This window comes from Ambystoma mexicanum, chromosome 1p, assembly GCF_040938575.1.
Source record: "Ambystoma mexicanum isolate Mex_15411 chromosome 1p, UKY_AmexF1_1, whole genome shotgun sequence".
Lineage (NCBI taxonomy): Eukaryota > Metazoa > Chordata > Amphibia > Caudata > Ambystomatidae > Ambystoma > Ambystoma mexicanum.
Window position 1 is genome coordinate 1,040,466,620 of NC_090921.1, and position 18,511 is coordinate 1,040,485,130.

Genomic DNA, 18,511 nt, shown 5'->3' on the forward strand with positions numbered 1-18,511 from the left:
TTTCTCATTATCAAATTTCGTACGGTGGTACTTTTTTTAAAAGCTACAATGGGTTTTCCCACTTCTTTGTTCATGATCTTGTTCCAATTTCTTGTCACAATGCCCTTAATTTTGTATGACAAATTGCTGAACGTATTGACAAATACTAGAGGTTTCTCCTTTGTCTTTCTTTCTCTTTGAATTTGCTGGTCAAGGAGGGATTCACGATTATTATTAAAGGCCCTCTTAGCTGCTTTTTTACCAAAGAGGCAGGGTAGCCCCGATGTACCAGCTTGGTAATCAGATTGTTGGCTCCATTCTCATACGATTCATTAGTGCTGCTATTTTTCTTTAACCGCAAAAATTGACCAAACAGGAGGTTATTCTTCACATGTTGAGCATGATGACTCTTGAAATGTAACAAGGCATTCTTATCTGTTGTTTTAGTATATGGTCGAACTAAAAGTAATCCATTCTGATGGTATATACTGATATCTAAGTAATTAACTTCCTTGTTGCTTACGTTGCTAGTGAATTTTAGGTATCTATTTTGTAGATTGAGCCACTGTAAAAATTGGTCTGCTTTCTCTTTGTTCCCTTTCCAAATGACGAAAACATTGTCTATATAACGTAGCCAACAGATGATATTATTCTGAAAAGGATTACGTTCATTATAGACTACCGTTTCTTCAAACATGTTGACATACAGATTGGCGACATTTGGGGCCATGGCTGAGCCCATTGCTGTCCCTTCAATCTGTTTGTAAAACTGTCCCATGAATTGGAAGAAATTTTTTGTGAGGGCCATCTCTGTGCACCATTTTATGAAAGAATTGGATACCGGGTTCCCATTGTCTCTTTTCAATAAAGTTTCCTCCACTACCTCCAAAGTTGCCAACTGAGGTATGTTGGTGTATAGTGCTTGAATATCTAAGCATATGAGTATATTAACCACGGGGTCAAAAGTGTTGCCCTCTATTCTGTTAATAGCATCCGTGGTGTCCTTAATATAGCTTCTCATAGTGGGAATGAAAGTTCTCAAATAGAAATCTACAAATTTAGAAAGTGGTTCCAAAAGGGAACTCACTCCTGAAACAATAGGTCTCCCCGGCGGGTTCTCTAAACTCTTGTGAATCTTTGGTAATGTGTAGAAAATGGGTACCCGACCGTTCTCTCTTGTCAAATATTCGCCCTCTTGTTTACTGATCATCTGTTCGTCCACTGCCTTATGTACCTTGTCTCGAATGGTATTTAAAAGGTCATTACTAGGATCTTTATCTATTTTAAGGTAATGATCCTCATCAGATAACAATTTTTCACATTCCTGAATATAATCATACCTATTCATTATGACAATAGCACCTCCTTTGTCTGCTTGGCGAATAATAATCTTATCATTCGCACCCAAGTTCTTCAAAATCTTCTGCTCTGTTACACTTAAGTTAGAATGGTGAGGAATACCCTTAGTTTCCAACTTGGTTACCTCTTCCAAAACCTTCTTTTCAAAAACCTTAGATTCTGCTGAGTGTGAACTGCTAGGTGCACAAAAAACGGAGGGATTTCTCCAACCACTGCAATTATCACCTTTATCGAAGGCGTTATCCATAAAGAATTCTTTCAGGTGGACTTTCCACATGAACTGGTTGAATTCAATTCTAAATTCAAAAGGATTATGAAACTTGGTAAGTACAAAATTCAAACCCTTACTGAGTACTTCTTCTTCTTTTTTAGCGATATGAGTATCTGAAAGGTTCACTACCAACCCCTGTAACTCCTCGTTTGCATCCGTTCTGGTTCCCACTGTCTCTGATCTCCTCCTCTTCCTAAAAAAGACTGCCTTTGGTTATTACCTCTCTGGCTGTTGTTTCTTGTGCCTCTTCCTCTACCTCTAAAGGGACGGCCTCCACCCCTATTATTGGGAATATCTGCATCACCGGAATTGTCATAGTCCGAGGAGCCACCTCCACTCGAACTACAAGATGTATTCCGGAACCGTACTCTCCGATTCTGTTTTGTATTGGGTCTGGGCTCTCCACATTTGTAGTCTTTATTAGTATAACGAAAAGCTTTCTCGTGAGAGAAATTAGGGATATCCTTCTTCATTCTTTTAATTCTTTCAGAGACAGTTTCATTCTTGAATTCTTGCATCTCTTTAAGATGTTTATCTAAACCTTTTTTAAAGGCATCCACATCAAATTTGCTCTTGATTTTTTCTTCTAAGTCCTTCAGATCTACCTCGATTTTTTTAGCTGTTTCTTGTGCTGTTTCGATAATAAATATTAGCCAATCCCGGCCAAATTTGTTGGAAATATAGCTCCATTTTAATTTGAACTCTGGATTGTCTAAAAATAATCTGGGTTCATTTCTTACAGTAAGACCCTGAGGTCAAGCCTGGTTTTTGACATACTCTAGCATGATGATGGCATGTAATTCTGTGCGGATGAGTCTCTTCCTCATCTGGACTAGTTCATCCCATTGGTCATCTTTATCCAATGCTTCTAAATCTTTGTTAAGACCTCCTATTGGTAAAGATTCTATCAAATTTCGAACATACTCATCATCATAAGCTAAACATTTCTCGGATTCCATCACGAGATCCCTTTCACTGATCTCTATGCACACTACGTAAAATCAGGGAGAATCAAGGACAAATTCGTGTCACTTGTCACGTTAACCTCCGAGACCCTATTGGTCTCCAACAACTCTATTCTCAAAACGGTACTGAGTCACAGGTAGGGATAACACAGACCTCTTGCTCTGTGAGCATACACTTTTATAAACAAAAAGACAGTCCGATATTTACTTAGGTGTCACTAAACACTCTTCCCACAACAAAAGTGGTATCAATTATCACAAAATTTTATTAAGATCCTAAATTTCATAAAACAATCATAAAAATGATCATCGTACATAAAACATATACATTATGCTTAAAAACCACACAAGTAGAAATACCATAAGTGAGTAAAGTTTGCAGATGTTCTTTAAGGATCTTACAATGTGTGTACAACTCACACTCTGATTCCTATGTCACACTACTAATGGCCTATTTCCTATTGGTGTAATACAAACAACCCAACTTGTACAAGTTTCTGTCCTTAAGATACAGTGATGTAGGACATTCTTCAGGGGAAATTGTCTTGTGCCGGAATTTAAAAAAAATCTTCTTTCCTAGGGGAGAACTCTGTTGGTCAAAATTTTTTTTGAACAATTGGGATTATAGGAATCTGAATGGGGGATCTATTTCTTACAGGTACTTGACCCTATAAGGGTAGTGGAGTCTGGTACTCACCAGTACATAGGAAGAATCCTTATAGAACACTTGGGATCAAGATGTTCAGCCATACTGTAGCGTAACCTTGCATTGATATAGGTAAGATTTTTCACCTAATTTTTTAGCCTGGGAAGTTAATAAATATGGGAGGTTTTGTTAAATCCCCTATTATTTCTGCCCTATTTGCACACTACTATAGAGAAGGGAGAGATAAGGAAACGCTAGAATACCTGAAGAAATCAGGAATCTGCAACATACAACTGAAAAAGCCCAAGATTCATTATTGGGAAGAGAGGTATGTAATTGAAGACATATCCTTTACCCTTTGAGGGATGAGGGTACATATGTTTTATGTAAATAGAGATTGATACTTGGTTATTAGATACTAATAGGGTGTTAATTTTTTTTGACCAACGGAGTTCTCCCCTAGGAAAGAAGAATTTTTTAAAATTCCGGCACAAGACAATTGTAAGATCCTTAAAGAACATCTGCAAACTTTAATCACTTATGGTATTTCTACTTGTGTGGTTTTTAAGCATAATGTATATGTTTTATGTACGATGATCATTTTTATGATTGTTTTATGAAATTTAGAATCTTAATAAAATTTTGTGATAATAAACACCATAATACCACGCCAGCACAAACAACAACACATGTCGATGACATCACAAGAAATTACACCACATGCACTTTGGCACCAACTATGTCACAGGAAGGATCCTCACAGATGTAAAATAAAAAAACACCCATTGTAAAATGATTTAAAAAAAGAAAGGGTTATTAAAGAGTACTTGCATATCAGTGATTAAGAACTAGAATTGCTTAGGATCAACCATGCTAAAATCACTGAACCAGGCAATTTCAACAAAGAGCTGTTAAGGGTTAAGATCGGAGATTCTAGTACTATGACAGCTGGCAAGGGAGGAACACCGCTGGTGCGCTATTTTTACTCCGCTGTCCCGGTGAATTTCATAATGCTGAATAATAAACCTAAAGGGGGGGGGGGAGGGGTCCATCATGGACTCATTTGCCGCCAAGGGAGGGCTGAAGGAATCTGCCCTGACGACAGATGGGACCCAAAACATGGAGCCAGAAGCTCAAGCCGTAGAACGGGGTCTTGGCGGCGATAGCAGCATTTTGCAGCTCACTCAAGGGCAAAATAGAAGAAGTTTAAAATTGATGTTAATCTGATGTGCTAGGACGTAGGCACACTGTCGGAACGCGTGGTTGCCACTGAAATAATGCTTGCGGAAAATGTGTCGGCCACCCGGACCTTGGAGGCCGTAGTAAAAGAGCTGAAATCCAGAAACTCTGTTTTGGAAATGAGGGCGAAAGATGCCAAAGGACGATCCAGACGCAATGACATCCGTATAGTCAGCCTTCCTGAAGGCAACGAGGGGACTGACCTGACAACATTCATAGAAAATATGCTTCTTTAAGAAATTGGCCCGGGGAAGCTATCCCAAGGGTTCACGATGATTGAAAGTGCACATCGCTCCTTCCAAGGACGGCCGCCATCAGGCGCTTTCCTTAAACCTATCACAGCAAGCGAGTTCAACCTTAGGGACAGGGAAGTGATCCTCCAGTATTCTAGAGAGAGGGTGGCTCCCTGCGACCAGGATATTCGAAACTAACCGTATATACGGACTATATGCCACTGGTACAGAAGCACCGAAACATGTTTGTCCCAACGAAAGAGAGACTTCGACTTCTGGGCCTCAAATATTTGCTAATATAGCCTGCAAAATGAAAGCGGTTGTATAAAGGGGGAAGACTTTTTTTTCTATAGCGCAGCAGACGCGAATGGATGGATGGATCAGAATAGAGTGTCATCAAAACATGCTGGAGGGGACATTCAGGAAATCAAGGGAAGAGGCTGAACCCCTTTGATGCAAGTGTTTTGGAAGTTGGCGTAAACCTGGATTTCAAACGGATTGGGATTTGATTTTACTCCAATACACACTGTTCAGTAGTTGAAGTGGGTGGGAACAGTTGGGAGCTGTGCTCCTCTACTTTTTTAAATAAAATGTTACTGTTCCTATATTTTTATTTTAAAAACAGACCGTTCCGGAATGGTTTCGCTTTAAAATAAAAGTTTAGGAAGAAGTTGAAACTTGCACTTCAGTGCACTGCACTGAAAGTTCCCTTAAATAGCAGGCACAATCTGTAGAGGTTTGTACGTGTGTGGGAGGAGACATGATGATGGGGTGTGTGGAGAGCGGGGACAGGCCACCAGGGAATGTAGATCCACTACTTCTTTTCGTACACTTTGACCACTGACACTGTTGATATTATATAGGCAAAATGCTTCAGTGGATTGGTGCAGAGCAATCCCGACTACTGCACCATGCGTCCTTTGTCTGATGATATTCTCCCCAGAGTGCCTTGTCTGCAGGAAGTCTGGATGGGGCACATAAAGTTTTGAAGCCCTAGCAAAATCCAAGAAGTTGAGACCCCTCTACTCTGGCCATTACTAATTCCACCCCTTTCCCCAGTCTGCCTACCATAAAAGGACGCCAGTAATCCAGTAATGGTTTGCATGATGCCTGCTGCCAACCGGGTTAAGACACTTGGAGCTTATCTGGATGCGGAACTTTCTATGAAAGCTTGGGTCCCCCACCTCTGTTCCTCTTGTCACTTTATGACCAAATTTCAGCATCAAATATGACCCTACCTGTCCATTGAAAACCGGTCCTTTCTTGCTTCTGCACTTGTCAAAATAAGACTAGACTATTGTAACAGCCACTTGATGGGAACACCCCAAGCTAAACCTACATTCCTGCCAGATTGCCCAGAATGGAGCTGTTAGGGCTGTTCAGAGCCTATCTAAACATGATCACGTTACACCTGCAAGACTGGCCCTTCACTGGCTCCCAATTGAGCACAGGATCACTCGCAAGGTGGTCACACTGATGTACAAATGTCAGGCGGCCACTGCCCCGCTCTACCTAGGAAGTCGCTTAACAGCGGCCCATGCAACCAGATTCCTTCACTTGAGCAACTCCCACAAACTGCTGCAACCGCAATTCAAGTTGGTCAGATTCGGTGGGGCAAGCTTTCACGGGCATGCTCCCAGGGAATTTAATGCCCCTCTCCTGCCAATACGTATGTCTCCCTCTCTGCTTGCTTTCAAAAAAGCCATCCAAACTCATTTTTTTAACCTTAATCATAGTTAAGCACTAGTGCAGCTGACTTCTTTACACCCCATGACTTCTTGTGCGTGCGTTTGTGCTGTTGCATGCGCACCCTGGCACCCCAGGGGCATGTGGCACGGTAGAAGTAATTAAATAGATAAATCTGTGTAGCACGTTTTTTCATAATTATTTTCTTCTGGGCCGGGAGCGCCTAGTATTAAAAATACTCTGGGCCAGAACTGTAACACACTGGCACCACCCCAGAACTGTAACACACTGGCATCTCAGACCAGCTGTTCTGGTGAGACATTAAACAACGTACAAATAAAATGGTTAATATAGGAGATGGGCGACACCCTGAGTTTTTAGTTGACTAATGGACACAGACACCAGAGTGAATTTTTATAGGGGTCCCAACTGGGATCCCTTTTTATTGAACACCTTCACTGTTCAAAACGTTTACCGTGGGAGTTTCCTGGTGTGAGCTCCAACTGACTGGGGACCTGCTACGTCGGCTCACCCTGCCTTGGAGGGGTCTCACAGGATCCTTTAGGGTGAGTCTACTGTAACCAATCCCCTTTGTAAACTCAGGTACCACCCACATGAAGTATGAGGTCAGAGGATGGCCTCTGTGGGTGGCCCCATCTTGCAAGGCAGCCTCAGGCAGGCCGCCAACCTATCCTGCTTCCTCACGCCAGAGTGAGTACCTCCCCTCTAAACCCATACCAATGGCCGTCTATATAACTTCCTATTCCTGCCTAACAGTTACCCTACTTAACATTCCCCCTAATACCTCAACTCTCTATTTCCCCCTACTTAACATTTGCCCTACATAGCATTCATTAAATAAATATGTACACAGAACTACTCATACATTTATATATATAGACTCACAACATATATACACCATAAAACTCTGCAGCCAGTCACCCCAGGTCAGTACCTTTAGTTCAGTCCTGGTGCGCTGACTGTATGAGTGGGTGCAGGGCGGCTCCTGATGGTAACTTTGCTGGTGTGATGTTGTCCTGTGGAAGACGGGGGGCCTTCCCTCACAGATGATTCATGGGGCATGGCCCCTCCTCTTCTTCCTGAGGGTGGCCCCATTCACCATGTGGGGCCACCATGCACACCGCAGAGCCCATGCTCCTTACAGTCTCCTTGGTGGACCCAGTGCAAGTGGGGGTCCGTGCACACTTCATCGCCACGCCCCACGGCATTGATATTATTTCTGGGTGCGCCCCATTGGCTGGGGGGGGGGCACCTTCACTCCCCGCCGCGCCCGCAGCCAAATGTCAATTTTAGGGCTGGCTCTTTTGGGTGGGGGGCCCACCTTCACTCACTGCAGCACCTGCGGTATTTATAATGTTCAGGAGGGTCCCATCTGGCTTCACTGCCACACCCGGGCGCCATCTTTAGTTTTGGCTATTAGGTGGCGTTGAAAGTGCTACCTTTAAGCCTAAACTATTGTCATTAAAATAAGAGCTTAAACATAAGAGCTTCAAATAGGGGCTTTGAATGAGGGTCTCTAATGCATTTCAATGCAGCTGACATATAAGGATGGATTTGGGTTGTTTGGCTTAACGCCCATCTGTAGGTGAAATCTATATTATTTCCTCCCATTCCCACCCAAACCACACCCCTCTTAGCACTCTTTGCCAGCATTTTTACTGTGTACTGAATTTTTCAGCCACTTCCAGAATTGCGGCCGCTATATGTTAATGTTAAGAAATATTTACTACAGCTTTGAAGTTATGTTACACATTTTAATGCATTTTGTATTTAAAATAAACACGTTAATGTAATGAAAATGTTCATATAGTGGTTTGTGGGGTGTTGGTCCACTGTTTTTGATGTACACTGCACCCGATTGGCTATGATGTGAGGGATGTCAGCATGATGCAGTTGTTTTTCCAGTCTGTGTTTGCAAAACGGGGAGTCTGGGAAACTCTCTACCAGCACGAACACAGCCCATTGAATTGTTCTTGGGTGGATGGCCCCTGGGAGAGTCTCAACCAAGTCTTTAGCTCACTGTTCTTTTCACATATCGGTCTTTGTCCTGCCCAGGGGCAGTCCAGCACCGAAATGCTAGGCAATTCTCCTCTGAACAAGAGTACCACAGCAACCCCATAAACGTGTTTCAGCTTAGTTGGGCATCATCAGTGAGGTGAAGCTGTGTCTCTCTAAGAGCAGTCAGTTTGTTTACCCAGGGCAGCCATTTTCTTTCAGCTCGCCATGCTGTATGAAGTATTGTGACAAAACGATCCACTGTGGGGGCAGATTTTCTTCTTATGGACCATCCAGCCTGCATAGACCAGCAGCCGTACATTGGTCAGGCAGGCAGTGCTGCATTACTTTTTGTACTGCGCATCTGCAGCTGGTTTTCAGCACGGGCAGCTGCCACGCTGTATGCAGCAATATTGCTTCCCTGCTGCCACCCGGGCCGGCCTGCCATCACGGGCAGCCACAGGAATCATGGCACAATTGCGTGGTGCGATCAATGCGCAAGCGCACCTTGCCTGGTGGCATGCCTGCGCGGCGATCGGGATCGCCTATGGAACCTGATTCCTCTACTTCTTGCAACCATTTTGAGAGCCCGTAACCGTTTGATTTTGCAGTTAATGTAGACATCTTCCATTCCCTTATTAGGCTCTTTGAAGCGAGCTATTGTATTTGGCCTCCTGTTGAGTTTGTAAAACAACAGGTAGGACTTTGTGAAGAAACAAAAGTCAGTGGCACACCAGATCTAAACCGAATTAGTTCCCAAGACTATATATTTTCCAAATAGTAAAACATGTTTTGGTATAAAAATAAATCAGTAAATGGCAGCATGTTGACATTCATTAAAGTGACTTGTCCAAACGCAAATAGAAAAGATATAAATGCTTAAATTGCAGACTGTGCTTAAGATCAAACATACATTTTTCCCGTGGTTAAGACCTGTTAAGTGCTCTTATTTGGGTGTGAATGGGGGCTGTAGGCGCTCTCTTTGAAGTGTTTTTTGGGGGTTTGGAGGGCGTGTGATGCATACGTAGAAAATAATATGTTCCTCATATTAGACACCTGTTTAGATCTCCTTAAAAGCTGAACTAAACTCCTGTTCGACTTTGGGGGTCATTGCCGGCCACTCCAGCAGCATGTCCCAGAGGCACTATAGAGAAGTATAGGCAGATCTGACAATATGGTGGTCAGCCAGTCCATCCAGGGTTATGTAGCCTATAGACGCCCATGTAGACCGCTTCAGTGGCTGTTTGCATCATCGCGCGATATGTTTTGATGGGGCGCAGCCTGGTCTCGGTGTCTCCGCCTCCCTCTCCTCCTGTAAGAGGGTTAGACAGTTCTTTATAAAGTTCGCTGTGGTGGCTTGCCCACCCAGTCTCTTCCTTCTGCCGGAGCCCCTGCATTCTGGCCAGGGCGGTGCAAAGGCTGGCTAGAGACCCCTGCTCGCTCCAGGTCTATTTTGGCCACATGCGCCATAAAGCTTCATTCATACATTCGCAAACTTTCAAATGTCATCATAATTGAAACGCAATTATTTTGATACATGCAAACATTCCAACTACAATTATGCATACATTTAATCACTATCTGCTCATAAATTAAATAATATGGATGAGTAACTATAGTAATCAATTAATCATCTATGCATTTACAGCAATACATTGATTTTTATTATAAAACATAAACATACATATTCATCTTCTAAGGGAAGGGGTGACCAAATGAGATGAGAATACAAACATTGTAATCATGAGAAGTTATTGGCAATGGATTATGCACTGCCCACAAGTCTTTAAACCTGTCCCATGAAGGGGATAACGAGATATGTCTGTGGTATATGTCTATATTATTGATTTGAAGTAGAGAAGATTGAGTCGCTTGGTGGTTGAGTCACGCAATTTACAGTGCCGGTGAAGCTGATTTTTTTAACTATTTTCAATTTAGTATTTGTGTACTAGAGCTAGTGAATACAATTGATTTTATTTTTGGAAGAAGAGTGGGAACCCCTCGGTCTTACAGAACCAATAATGATACTCAAGCCTAACTGTGTTTATTTAATGTGGCCTATTAGTTTAATGCAATGCTACAAAGTCCACACTTCTCAGGCAGTCCACGTTTTCTTTCACTAGATTCCATCCAGACCCAGGCCACACGAATAGATAAGCCATTGGACAAAGCTATGCACTTAAAGAAATGAGTAGAGGAGTCCCTCAAAAAGGCAAACGATAAGATCGGGAAATGCTAAAGTCACTTGGCTCACTTTCATGGTGCACTTAAGATTGTGACAGCCTGCTAGTGCCAGAAGAGACCGCCATGTTTATCATTCCCTGTCGCACCAACAGCATTACCTGGGGGTTCAAAGCACCCAGAGTGGCTGGGCTGAAGGATAGCATGGTTTCAGACTGTCCCCATCTTTGTGGGGAAGTTATCATTCCCAAATGTGAGGCAGTGGCCATTTGTGTATGGTGCTCCTCCCGCCACAGATAGAGCTGCTCCAAATCAGTGACCACAAGCACCAAAACCCCTCCCATGTCCACCAGTCGGGGGAAGAATTCAGTACTTGGCACGTGTGGGGGAGGCAATAACCGCAGACAATTGGGTCATATAGTTGCTATGGATACTGCCTGGAGTTTCTTAGATAACTTTAGAGCATCCCGCCAAGAAAAACATGTGGAAAACCGGACAATCTCCCAATGCTGCTAGCACGGGCCAAGTCTCTCCAAGAAAATAGGGCCATCAATGAGGTTCTTCATCATGACACAAATTAGGGAATGTATTCCACTTACATCCGTGTCCACGAAAAAGGACAAGACAAAAAGGCCCGTACTAAACCTAGGGCCAGCAAACCAATGTGTCAAGGTACAGAACTTCTCAACGTCTCAAATAAGAAGTAATCCCATTGCTCAACAAAGGAGACTTCATGGCAACACTGGACATCAAAAATGCATACTTTCAGATTTGCATCTCTGGTGCAAGGTCGGTGCTTCATACTAACTTTGACACCACCCGTGTTCACAAAGGTACTGCCTCCTAAATACTGGAGACACTCAGGGGCCTGTCATGTCACAAGAAGACAGATAGTGGAAAGGCAAGCAAAAGGAGCCCACAGGGCCAAAACACATATTTTTGACATTTTGGAATGGACTTTAAAACTAAGCAAGCATTTGACGCAAATCTCCAATATATTACCACATTGTTTAAAAGTGTAAATCTTAGGGTACATATCAGCCCACCTCACTTTACTCCAGAAAGGAAGTCCCTCTTCCAGTTCCTCTTTCTTGTTGTGCAAATCTCTGTTAATGGGTGAGGCAGCACCTCCCTGGCTTCAGGAGACTCCATACGAGACAGCTTACACCGTGTGCACAGGATAATCCCTGACAGCCCCTTTGTCTGGAAGGACCGCTCCCACAATTTGAAAAATATAGTACACATACGGTTTGTCCTGGTTTAAATATTTAGCTCATGCACCAAGCTTGCTAAGGAGCTTGGACAGAGATCATTGCCACGTGAGGTACTACATATATTGGCAATTCGAGATTGCAGTGTTATTGGACCCCCCATTAAGTGCCCTTTATTTCCAGCTCGCACCCTCTCCTCCGCGCCCATGGCCCGAAGGTTTTTTTTTCCAAGATCCTGCCAGTGATGGTGGCTCATCGTTAGTCCTCTGTGGGTGACTAGTTGATAATAGTGTCATGGCCAGACTAGCGACCTTTCCAAGTCACGCTTCCCAAACACAACCTTCGATCCAGGTTTCCTGGTCCTCAACCAACGGTCAGTGTTGTGCCTCAAGCCGTCATTGCATTTTACAGCGGTATTGATTGAGAGCAAGGTGTGGATATGGCTTTTCCTCTAGTTAGAGGCTGTCGGCAATCATGCGCCCTGCCCCCTCCCCCACGTCAACCATATTACAAAACCCATGCGTGGCAGCTGCAGCGGGTGCTAGATTTCATGGCCTAGTTCTTCCACGTATTCCTCCCTGTCAGGTGGAGAATTCCTCATCTTTCCACTGGTACTACCAGTGCGACTAAATAGCAGTCTCCTCAGTGTTTGCTATTGGGGGGTATAGTTGTTGCATGTGGGTAGTACCACTGCGACTAAATAGCAGTCTCCTCAGTGTTTGCTATTGGGGGGTATAGTTGTTGCATGTGGGTAGTACCAGTGCGACTAAGTAGCAGTCACCTCAGTTTTTTATATTGGGAGGTACAGTAGTTGCATTTGGGTAGTACCGGTGTGACTACATAGCAGTCTCTGCAGTGTTGGCTATTGGGAGGTATAGTAATTGCATTTGGGTAGTACCGGTGCCACTACATAGCAGTCTCCTCTGTGTTTGCTATTGGGAGGTATAGTAGTTGCGTTTGGGTAGTACCGGTGTGAATACATAGCAGTCTCCTCAGTGTTTGCTATTGGGAGGTATAGTAATTGTGTTTGGGTAGTACCGGTGTGACTACATAGCAGTCTCCTCAGTGTGTGCTATTGGGAGGCATAGTAGTTGCATGTGGGTAGTACCAGTGCGACTAAATAGCAGCCTCCTCAGTGTTTGCTATTGGGAGGTATAGTAGTTGCATTTGAGTAGTACCGGTGTGACTACATAGCAGCCTCCTCAGTGTTTGCTATTGGGAGGTACAGTAGTTGCATTTGGGTAGTGCCAGTGGGACTAAATAGCAGCCTCCTCAGTGTTTGCTATTGGGAGGTACAGTAGTTGCAGTTGGGTAGTGCCAGTGGGACTAAATAGCAGTCTCCTCAGTGTTTGCTATTGGGAGGTATAGTAGTTTGCATTTGGGTACTACCGGTGTGACTAAAAAGCAGCCTCCTCGGTGTTTGCTATTGGGAGGTACAGTAGTTGCATTTGGTTAGTGCCAGTGGGACTAAATAGTGGTCTCCTCAGTGTTTGCTATTGGGAGGTACAGTAGTTGCAGTTGGGTAGTGCCAGTGGGACTAAATAGCAGTCTCCTCAGTGTTTGCTTTTGGGAGGTATAGTAGTTGCATTTGGATACTACCGGTGTGACTAAATAGCAGCCTCCTCAGTGTTTGCCATTGGGAGGCATAGTAGTTGCATTTGAGTACTACCGGTGTGACTAAATAGCAGCCTCCTCGGTGTTTGCTATTGGGAGGTATAGTAGTTGCATTTGGGTACTACCAGTGTGACTAAATAGCAGCCTCCTCAGTGTTTGCTATTGGGAGGTATAGTAGTTGCGTTTGGGTAGTACCGGTGTGGCTAACTAGCAGCCTCCTCAGTGTTTGCTATTGGGAGGTATAGTAGTTGCGTTTGGGTAGTACCGGTGTGGCTAAATAGCAGCCTCCTCAGTGTTTGCTATTGGGAGGCATAGTAGTTGCATTTGAGTACCACCGGTGTGACTAAATAGCAGCCTCCTCAGTGTTTGCTATTGGGAGGTATAGTAGTTGCATTTGGGTACTACCAGTGTGACTAACTAGCAGCCTCCTCAGTGTTTGCTATTGGGAGGTATAGTAGTTGCGTTTGGGTAGTACCGGTGTGGCTAAATAGCAGCCTCCTCAGTGTTTGCTATTGGGAGGCATAGTAGTTGCATTTGAGTACTACCGGTGTGACTAAATAGCAGCCTCCTCAGTGTTTGCTATTGGGAGGTATAGTAGTTGCATTTGGGTACTACCAGTGTGACTAACTAGCAGCCTCCTCAGTGTTTGCTATTGGGAGGTATAGTAGTTGCGTTTGGGTAGTACCGGTGTGGCTAAATAGCAGCCTCCTCAGTGTTTTCTATTGGGAGGTATAGTAGTTGCGTTTGGGTAGTACCGGTGTGGCTAAATAGCAGCCTCCTCAGTGTTTTCTATTGGGAGGTATAGTAGTTGCGTTTGGGTAGTACCGGTGTGGCTAAATAGCAGCCTCCTCAGTGTTTTCTATTGGGAGGTATAGTAGTTGCATTTGGGTAGTACTAACTGGCCTTACAAATAAGCTGCAGTGGCAGTATCTACAGTCTCCCATTTTGCAGGGTTAATTGATTCCTAAACAGACCGACTCTTTCACTTTGGCTGGGCCTCACCAGGAAGGGTTCTGTGCATCTCCCTGGATAGGGCATTGGTGGGAGAGCAGCGGCTTGCCCGACCAGCCGGACCTTCAACCAATCAGGAGACATGCCTACTTGCTTTTTTACAGGATAGACCACCTATTCGAAGGATAAGGTCTATGGAGACCGTGTCACTAGAGGGTTTCTGCTGAAGCTTGGGGGCGTGGGGGTTGTTTTCTCCTCCTTTCCTTCCCATCCTCTGCTCTGCCAGTGCAGTTTGGCACTCACTGCTAGCATTTGGCCTCTACTACTAAGTTGCCCTGTCGCAGAGCTCTCTCCTGTAATAAACCATGTTTTGAATTGTAGATTGAGTGCAATATAATATTGTATGCTTCTGACTGCTGTGGGATCTTCAATTTTGTTAGAATTGTGTAGTTCATCTTACCTGCATGCGTGCGTACAACATGTGTAAAATGTTTCATTCAATGGAAGAAAACAGTAGTGTGCCTTGGATGTTCAGCGGGTGTGCTATATGTGCAGTACACTATGCAAGTCTGGTCCTGCTGCACCAGTTCCTAGAAACATGCTCTGTAAACCATCAGGTCTCTGCCAAGGGAGCCCAGCTAGCAGGCTTGCCTTGAAAAGGGGCCTTGCACTTAGGTTGGCAAGGCCCACATACTTCTCTTGCTTGGCGTAGTTGAACAGGGTGTACCCACAGCAATAAGTGTGCCATTGCAGAGGGGTAATGCCAAGTGCAAGAGGGGCAGTCTGCTGGGGGCCAATGCAAAGCTGAAGGGCAGAGTCCCCCGTTGACCCCCCTAATATCTACACTGATATCCCTTGTACATGAAGACCACAAAGGGAGCCTGAGACAATAACAGCCCTTGAAGTGAAGGATGAATAGGGGGAACGCTGTGGTGTCCGATTAGACGTGAGGACCTCGCACAGGAAAAAAGGCTATCCCTACATATTATCTCCACCAAAAATATTGCTGTACATATGGTCGTTTGTCTTGCCATAGCGATAATTAGTGGGAGTGGAGGTTGCAGGGGTGTCTCTTGCACATTTAAAAATAATGCAGGGGTGTCCCCCGCAGGGTCCATGGCTCAATATCGCCGCAAAAATATGGTGATATTTTTGTATCGCGATATTTTTGCAGGGATATTAACACATGGAACCGAAAAAAGGTCTCTGGGTAGTTAGTCCAGGTGGCTACCCTACGACACACAGATGCAGTTACACGGCAGCATCTCCCAAGCAGTGTCAGATTTCCATGCGGTCATGCAGCCTCCACATGCAATGCAGGCACCTGCAAGAAGCCAGAGAACCAACCTCAGAAACACAGGTAGTTTAAAAGTAGATCTGCCAGGGGCGGTTTAGAGCAGGTGCTCGTATGTGGTTGGTTTGGAAGTGAAAAGCATTTTTTACCATTATTTTAAAACTTTGTGTTTGTGTTATGTTATGCTGCATTTGACTCAATGCATGTTTTCTTTTTTTTCTTCTTTTTAGGGCATAGTGCTGAACCTGCCTACCGATCCCTCCCTGCCCGCTCAGAAGAGTTAGAGTGGTCTTCTTTTATACTTCCGCCAAAACTTGAATCCTCTCCGATGGCATCCAAATGTTACACGTTTTCTTCGTGGAAAAGCAGCGAAGGTGATTTTGGACATGGGTGCTACATTGTTGCCAGGCCCTGTCCTTGGGAGACTCTCCTGTGGAACCAGAAAGGACAGCGGAGTAAAGCAGTGGGTCCTGTCCTGCTGCGTCTCCCGGGGTGGCGGGAGGGTTCAACTGATGCTTTGGGGTTTGGCACATAGAGCAAAGTGAAAAGGACATGGTCTGGCCTGGATCGAGGACGCTTTGGTAGAGCCCATCATATATGCCATACATGTAAAAACAGGAACTTGGGTACCTTGAACAAGAGGAAATATTTTTGATTCTTATGAGGGGACGAAACTCGCTATGACACAATCTTGAAAGCGTCCTGCATTTTGCACTGACTAGACACCCAATTTGTATTCATTTGTCAGGGGAGAGCATAGCCCACCCCTTTTCCCTGAAAGGACACACAGCTTTGAAATGATAAAAAACATTGAAATACAGAGGAAATAAACAATATTTGAGTAGAATGTGTTAACTGCAGGAAAACACAGTCCCTGGGATAAAAGATGCAATACTCAAGGCGGTGGGGAGGAAATATCCCTGCCACGGACGCGTGCACAGTGGAAACAAAATCCACAGATTTAATGGAAGAATTGCAGAAATGAATGCATTGATGAACCCCAGAACGCGATATCCACGGGATAAGGGAGCACATCTTCTGAAGTAAAGACTGAAAGGAATTGCGGATCTAAGAAGAAGAAAGATCCCTGAGATGATCAAAAGAAAAGAGCCCTGCATTTAAATTCAGAAGCTGGAGTAAGAAGATCCCTGGGGAAAAGGAAAAATTCCTCGGATAGAGATTTGAGCGAAAGGTGGAAAAAGAGGCAGCTTGGGTAAAAAAAAAAAAAAAAAGATGGAAGTGTTTTGGGAAAATTCCCTTGGATACGTAAATGAATGGACTGTGTCAGGAAACAATCCCTGGGAACAATGTGTAATTTGTGCAGAGAAATATCCCTAGGTTGAATGTGTGAATTGTGTCGAGAAAAGAAAGCAAAAAATATTGGATGTACTTGTGGGGAGAAGGCCTTCTTGGTGGAAAAGCGGGAAATGTGAAAGGAAACTGTCTTTGGGATACTGGAGTGAACTATGGAACGAACAGATCCCGCCCACTGACCTAAAGTGATCTGTCGAAAGAGGGGATCCTGGGATATAAGAGAAAACTGTGGAAATAAACCTCTGCGATAACTGAGAACCGTAGAAAGAGCGAAGGCTTGTGCAGATTTTCACTTAGAAAAAGCCTTGCCACGCTGTCTGAAGTGATTTTACAAACAGTTTTGTGTTGGTGGTGTGTTGTACCGCACTGATGTTTACAGAGGAGAACTCTGCTTGGTCCGGCTCCGCAAACCTGCAAATCAATTGCTCATGTGCCCTCATTTGAGGGTTTATTTTTCATTCTGAATCTCCAACCCCATTTTCCCCTATTGTTTTTTTATTTCTGGCCTGCGCTATGGTTTGGTCCTCGGTCTCTTTCAGTGGTTTTTTCGTTCTTTCTCCCTTTCTCTCTTCCCCTCTCTTGTGCTTAACCATAATTTCTTTATTTTTGGATTTTTTGTTTTTGCCACCTTTTAGCTCTATCCCCATCCACCCACCTTCCCCGACCCATCTCTAATTGCCAACATTGAACCCAGAGTTCTCCTTCACCTGCTCTCTCAATACTTTTTTGCCACACTTCCATAACACCCACTCCCCGCCCCTTCCTACCATGACATTGCATTTTGAAAAACACATGTTCCCCGTGCTCTGTTACCTAGGGTGGGGGGATTGTTGGAGGGGAGGGGAAGAGGAGGCGAGTGAGTGGTCTGGCCATTTTCCTGGGCTCCAAACTTACCAGCTCCCACAGCCACTGCGAGGCCCATGCTTGCTTCCCGCCAGGGTACACTAGGAATGCGATTCCAGAGGCTACGGTTTTACTCCTTGAGGAATTGCAATAGATGTCGTGAGGACCTAGGTTTCTGTATTTATATTTTAAATCAGAAAACGGAAAACAAAAAAAAGTTTTTTTTCTTCTGGAAAGCCAAGAGAGTGGGCCTTCGTCATGTGTCATGAGGATTAAAATGTTAAATAAAATATTTACTGCGCGTCCAGGTGTTTTCCCTTGTTTGTTCTTGTTTGTGTGAAATTAAGTTGTTAGTGCAAAATGCTAAAGCACTGTGACACCCACGACACCAACACCATAGCATTCACAAGGGAAGGATTGTTTTATTTACAGCAAACTTAACACACATGCCTACTTTCATACTTAACCGAGATGCACACAAAACGAGTCTCTTTTCTTGAAACCGCCATTTTCAGTTGTGCTGACGCAATGCGTCTGAGAGAGCCGAAGCAGTGGCTGTCATTGCCATCTACGAATATTCCAGCAGTTTCATCTTCAGCCAAGAAAAGGCCCCACCAATGAGCACCTCTGGCGATATCCCGGAAGTAGAACCGCGCGTGCTCGCTCTTGTGAAGGTCGCGCGATTGGTCCAGCGGTGGATTGCATTTGC

The 18,511-nt window shown here is 44.2% G+C and overlaps 1 protein-coding gene across 1 annotated transcript in view; it reads left to right on the forward strand.

The window, feature by feature from the left end:
• The window catches only part of ZNRF1 (zinc and ring finger 1), a 317,434-nt gene extending 299,327 nt beyond the window's left edge, over positions 1-18,107 (forward strand). Inside the window, exon 5 of the mRNA XM_069604220.1 lies at positions 15,876-18,107. The gene's annotated coding sequence lies outside the window, so the exon portion shown is untranslated. The remainder of the gene's footprint in view (positions 1-15,875) is intronic.
• The last annotated feature ends 404 nt before the right edge of the window (positions 18,108-18,511 follow it).